The sequence below is a fragment of the Hyla sarda genome, chromosome 3 (assembly GCF_029499605.1).
Source record: "Hyla sarda isolate aHylSar1 chromosome 3, aHylSar1.hap1, whole genome shotgun sequence".
Taxonomy (NCBI): domain Eukaryota; kingdom Metazoa; phylum Chordata; class Amphibia; order Anura; family Hylidae; genus Hyla; species Hyla sarda.
The window spans coordinates 427,945,651-427,952,418 of NC_079191.1; the positions used below are offsets into that span (position 1 = coordinate 427,945,651).

Genomic DNA, 6,768 nt, shown 5'->3' on the forward strand with positions numbered 1-6,768 from the left:
TTGGGTAAAATGACTAATGTCACTGCAAAGTAGAATTGACGACGCAAAAAATAAGCCATAATATGGATTTTTAGGTGGAAAATTTAAAGGATTATGATTTTTAAAAGGTAAGGAGGAAAAAACGAAAGTGCAAAAACGGAAAAAGCCTGAGTCCTTAAGGGGTTAAGGACCCAGGGAGTACCTGTACGCACGTGGGATTTTCGGTCCCCGCCGCGTGCCGGGCGGGGATCGGGCCGGGGTGACTGCTGATATCGATCAGCAGGCACCCCGTGCAAATGCCCAGGGGGGTCATCATGTCGGCGATCGGCGCAAATCGCAAGTGAATTCACACTTGCGATTTGTGCCGATTTTGGGTCATTCGGGTCTATGGTGACCCGGAATATAAGGAGGATCGCGGTTGTCTAAGACACCTACGATACCCCTGTAGCAATAGGAGTGAGGTGGCAGAGGTGCCACCCCTCCTATCTCTGCTATTGGTGGTCTAGACGCGACCACCAATAGCAGATCAGGGGCGGGGGGGGGGGGTTTACTTTCGTTTTCCCCGTTCTGCCCACCCACAATTGGCGGGGCAGGGCAGGGAAACGACGCGGACCGAACGCCGAAGATTCACTTACCCGTCGGTGGAAGCTGCGGGACGGGATCGGCGGCTGTGATCGGCGCGGGCGGCGATGTCGTGCAGCAGAAGAGGACGGCTCCCTGGATCCGATGGAAGCCGGTAAGTTGCCTAGCAACATCTAGAGGGCTACAGTCTGAGACTGTAGCCCTCCAGATGTTGCAAAACTACAACTCCCAGCATGCCCAAACAGCTGCTGGGCATGGTGGGAGATGCAGTTTTGCAACAGCTGGAGGTCTACAGTTTAGAGACCACTGCACAGTGATCTCTATACTGTAGCACTCTAGATCTTGCAAATCTATAACTCCCAGCATGCCCACATAGCTGTTTGCTGTCTGTGCATGCTGGAATTTGTAGTTTTGCAACATCTGGAGGTCCACAGTTTGGAGATCACAGTGCAGTGGTCTCTATCTGTAGCCCTCCAGATGTTGCAAAACTTCAATTCCCAGCATGCCGAAACAGCTGTCTCGGCATGCTGGGAGTTGTAGTTGCAATCCCTCCAGCTGTTGCATAACTAGATCTCCCAGCATGCCCTTCGGCGATCAGTACATGCTGGGAGTTGTAGTTTTGTAACAGCTATAGGCACACTGGTTGGAAAATACTGAGTTAGGTAACAGAATCTAACTGAAGGTTTTCCAACCAGTGTGCCTCCAGCTGTTGCAAAACTACAACTCCCAGCATGCACGGTCTGTCAGTACATGCTGAGAGTTGTAGTTTTGAAACAGTTGGAGATTTGCCCCCCCATGTGAACGTACAGGGTACATTCACACGTGCGGGTTTACAGTAAGTTTCCTGCTTCAAGTATGAGCTGCGGCAAAATTTTCGCCGCAGCACAAATTTCTAGCGGGGAACTCACTGTAAACCTGCGCCCGTGTGAATGTACCCTAAAAACACTACACTACACTAACACATAATAAAGGGTAAAACACTACATAAACACCCCCTTACACTGTCCCCCCAATAAAAATGAAAAATGTATTGTACGGCAGTGTTTCCAAAACGGAGCCTCCAGCTGTTGCAAAACAACAACTCCCAGCATTTCCGGACAGCCACTAACTGTCCAGGCATGCTGGGAGTTTAGCAACAGCTGGAGACACCCTGTTTGGGAATCACTGGCGTAGAATACCCCTATGTCCACCCCTATGCAATCCCTAATTTAATCCTCAAATGCGCATGGCGCTCTCTCACTTCAGAGCCCTGTCGTATTTCAAGGAAACAGTTTAGGGCCACATATGGGGTATCTCCGTACTAGGGAGAAATTGCGTTACAAATTTTGGGGGGCTTTTTCTCCTTTTACCACTTATGAAAAGGAAAAGTTGGGGGCTACACCAGCCTGTCAGTGTAAAAAAAATTAAAATTTTACACTAACATGCTGGTGTTGTCCTTTACTTTTTATTTTCACAAGTGTTAAAAGGAAAAAAAAGCCCCCCAAAATTTGTAACGCAATTTCACCTGAGTACGGAAATACCCCATATGTGGGCGTAAAATGCTCTGTGGGTGCACAACAAGGTTCAAGAGTGAGAGCGCACTATGTACATTTGAGGCCTAAATTGGTGATTTGCACAGGGGTGGCTGATTTTACAGCGGTTCTGACATAAACGCAAAAAAATAAATACCCACATGTGACCCCATTATGGAAACTACACCCCTCACGTAATGTAATAAGGGGTATAGTGAGCCTGAACACCCCACAGGTGTTTGAAGAATGTGCGGCCATGTGCGTTTACAATGCCCCCCCGTGATGCCAGAACAGTGGACCCCCCACGTGACCCCATTTTGGAAACTACACCCCTCACGGAATGTAATAAGGGGTACAGTGAGTATTTACGCCCCACAGTTGTCTGACAGATTTTTGGAACAGTGGTCCGTGAAAATGAAAAATGTAATTTTTCATTTGCACAGCCCACTGTTCCAAAGATCTGTCAAACGCCAGTGGGGTGTAAATACTCACTGTACCCCTTATTAAATTCTGTGAGGGGTGTAGTTTCCAAAATGGGATCACGTGGGGGGATCCACTGTTCTGGCACCACGGGGGGGCTTTGTAAACGCACATGGCCCCTGACTTCCATTCCAACCAAATTCTGTCTTCAAAAGCTCAATGGTGCTCCTTCTCTTCTGAGCATTGTAGTGTGCCAGCAGACCACTTGATGTCCACACATTGGGTATTTCCATACTCAGAAGAAATGGGGTTACAAATTTTGGGGGGCATTTTCTCCTATTACCCCTTGTAAAAATATAAAATGTGGGGGAAAATATTTTTTTTTTCATTTACACATCCGACTTTAGCAAAAAGTCGTCAAACACCTGTGAGGTTTTAAAGCTGTCTGTACCCCTTGATGTGTTCCTTGAGGGGTGTAGTTTCTAAAATAGTATGCCATGTGTTTTTTTTTTCTGTTCTGGCACCATAGGGGCTTCCTAAATGCGACATGCCCCACAAAAACCATTTCAGAAAAACTCACTCTCCAAAATCCCATTGTCGCTCCTTCCCTTCTGAGCCCTCTACTGCGCCCGCCGAACACTTTACATACACATATGAGGTATTTCCTTACTCGAGAGAAATTGGGCTACACATTTTAGGAAGATTTCTCTCCTTTTACCCCTTGTAAAAATTCAAAAACTGGGTCTACAAGAACATGCCAGTGTAAAAAATGAAGATTTTGAATTTTCTCCTTCAATTTGCTGCTATTCCTGTGAAACACCTAAAGGGTTAACAAACCTTTTGAATGTCATTTTGAATACTTTGCGGGGTGCAGTTTTTATATTGGGGTCATTTGTTGGGCATTTCTAATATGAAAGCCCTTCAAATCCACTTCAAAACGGAACTGGTCCCTGAAAAATTTTGATTTTGAAAATTTTGTCAAAAATTGGAAAATTGCTGCTGAACTTTGAAGCCCTCTGATGTCTTCCAAAAGTAAAAACATGTCAACGTTATGATGCAATCATAAAGTAGACATGTTGTATATGTGAATCAATATATAATTTATTTGGAATATTAATTTTCCTTATAAGCAGAGAGCTTCAAAGTAAAAAAAAAAAATGCTAAAATTTCAATTTTTTCATCAAATTTTGGAATTTTTCACCAAGAAACGATGCAAGTATCGACAAAATTTTACCACTAACGTAAAGAAGAATATGTCACGAAAAAACAATCTCGGAATCAGAATGAAAGGTAAAAGCATTCCAGAGTTATTAATGCTTAAAGTGACAGTGGTCAGATGTGCAAAAAATGGCCGGGTCCTACAGTGAAATTTGTCTGGGTCCTTAAAGGGTTAAGAAAGCAAAAGCAAGCTGTACATCACACATCTCTATTCCTACTGAAGAAAGGGTGGAGCTAATACTGGCTATAGTACCCTGAAACGCGTCTAGGCTATAGATTTCATCAGGCACTATATCATCTTATGGATATACATCCAATGTGAACACAGCACAGCGGCATTTGCTGTTTCAGACGAACTGATTCAAACATCCGTCCTTTACCATTGGTCCGGTCCGAGTCTTTGGACTATACAACTGACCTGCCGTAGAGGGAACTATCCCCGCCGGGATTTCATCCACCACGAGGGACACCACGATATACCAACACTGCATCTGCTTGTCCATCACAGAGGGGGAGTACGGCCGGTACATAACGCGCTACGCCAAGCGCACCCCTGGATCGGTGACAGCTCTAACATCGCTGCCTGTACCATCACAGCAGTCTACTACAGCAGTACTCATCGGGCGTTCCCAGGATTTGGTGAGATCATAACAATTACAACAGTGATACATATATTGAAGTCAGTGACAGTTCCATTTATTGGACTGATAGCAATCTGATTTGTGTCCAACTGAGATCAGACCATACATTTACAAATTTACCACATTGACTGCCGCTATATTGGACCATTGGATGCCGGACTATTAGATTGATGCCAATTTATTATTTTCCAGAAATGTGAATAATGTTCTAAAATTTACATATTATGTGAATATCCCCACTAGGGCCCAGTGGTGGTTTATTCCTATATCAGTGCCATGATATATATTTTATCATATTTTTTATATTGACATTTTTTATAAATTTAAATTCTATTTCAATTTTGCAATTCTTGAAATATCATTATGCACCTTTTGTAGGTGAGATCTTGGATGAATGATTATATTCTACATTCTTTCATTTACAAATCTGTTTAATTTTCCGGAGCCAGTTGATATATAAAAAAAAGTTTTGGCCTGGAATACCCCTTTAACTGGCAGCAGGAGCCACAACCACTTTAAATCAATGGACAGCGCTGGCTTCCGGGACGCAACGTCGGGAACGTCACTTGTCAGACGTCCCGGCAGCCAGCGATGCTCATTGAGCCTCCCAGAGCCGCACTGATCTGTGTATGAAACCTATGGGCCCAGGCTGTTGGGGCCACCAAATGATATTACAAATTCTGAGTGTCTGGTTAGGAGAAACAAAGATAACGCACCCACGGAGAGTAGCGTCATTTTAATAAAAATTGCCAAAAATCCCTTAGATAACAGTCAGGCAGAATATGTTAAAAAGCTTTTTTTTTTCTTTTTTCTTCCAGCCAATCAGAGAGCAGCACTACTCAAATAGAACTCCCAGGAGGAGCAGCGTGTCACACATGTGATGTCATAACCATTGTCCACCAGAGAGCAGCACTGAGCAGAAATAACACGGCTCCTGCTCATTGTTCATCAGTCAGAGGCCGATGCTGGACGCTGTACCCGGGAATGGAGACTCATACACATGACTGTGACTGCCGGTAAGTGTCATATTGTTGTGTCCTAAAGGTCTTTAGTGCAGTTCCATGTGCATTTCTATAATAAACATGTAGATAATCTATCTTTTCTTTTCCTATCTTAGATGCAGTATTTCCAGCATGTGGAGTCGCATTTCCGGACCTACAGCAAGAAGTTGGATGAAGACATAACCCCTGGAATCACGCACATACACAGACACTTTGCCCAAATTCTAGAGGTAACCTCCTTTAGTATGCCCAGAGGAAGGGCAGTACAGTAGCCATGGATTCCCTACAGGTTTCCTCCCCTCTGGAGGTTTTTCCTGTCCTGAGTATTAGTTACTGTTCGCTCTTAGTGAGTGATGGAGGTTACATAAAATCCCTACACAAACATTGTAAGAAATATTAAATAAAGTTCCCCCTTTTTTAAAACATTTCTTTGACTTGTTCGACTCATTTATTTTATTTCTGTGTGTGAAAAATAGTGTTAGCAAAATGGATGACATGAGTTTTTATTTTTTATTTTAAATGTCCAAAGCTGCTCTCCTGCGCGATCTGCAGAATGCGGTGCAGGGAGAGGCAGCTGATGCTGGGTGGGACAGTTGCCGAGGCAACCGTAGGACACCCAGCAGGTTCCATGCACGAGCCTTTTTCTGAAGAATGGGACTCATGTAGGGAACTTGCTAGGGGTCATACGGTTGCAAAGGATTAACTTTTGGGTATGTGCACTGGAACTTAAAGGGGTACTCCGCCCCTAGACATCTTATCCCCTATCTAAAGGATAGGGGATTAGATGTCTGATCACGTGGGTCCCAACGATTTCCATGCCGTACTCGTCGTTCTAAACAGTATGTTCCCATGGTGGGTTCCCATGGTGGGGGTCGTGATGTTGAGATAGCAGCAGTATACAGTTAGAACTGGAGGAGAGGTGTATAACAACTGTATATCCTGATCCCATAGAGATAGCAGCAGTATACAGATAGAGCTAGAGAGGAGGTGTATACAGGGCCGGCCTTAGGTGTTCAGGCGCCCTGTGCGAGCTGACCTTGTGGCGCCCACCCATAAACGTACATAAAGAGGAAATAAAATCTTTGTGACAAATATATATTTTTTTATATTTAATCAGTCCCATGTACCCCTTCACCAGTCCCCTGCCCCCCTTAATCAGATGCAGTATAGTTCCCCCACATTAGGTGCAGTATAGTTCTCCACATTAGGTGCAGTATAGTTCCCCCACATTAGGTGCAGTATAGTTCCCTCACATTAGGTGCAGTATAGTTCCCCCACTTTAGGTGCAGTATAGTTCCCCCACATTAGGTGCAGTACAGTTCCCCCACATTAAGTGCAGTATAGTTCCCCCACATTAGGTTGGCAGTATAGTTCCCCACATTAGGTGCAGTATAGTTCCCCAAATTAGGTAGTAGC

At 44.4% G+C, this 6,768-nt stretch overlaps 1 long non-coding RNA gene across 1 annotated transcript; it reads left to right on the plus strand.

Annotated features, from left to right (window-relative positions):
- The first annotated feature begins 4,334 nt into the window (after positions 1-4,334).
- On the plus strand, positions 4,335-5,756 carry LOC130363095 (uncharacterized). Its single transcript, XR_008891721.1, has 3 exons — positions 4,335-4,349; positions 5,170-5,367; positions 5,469-5,756. It is a non-coding gene; the product is annotated as an uncharacterized LOC130363095 (long non-coding RNA).
- Positions 5,757-6,768: the final 1,012 nt, after the last annotated feature.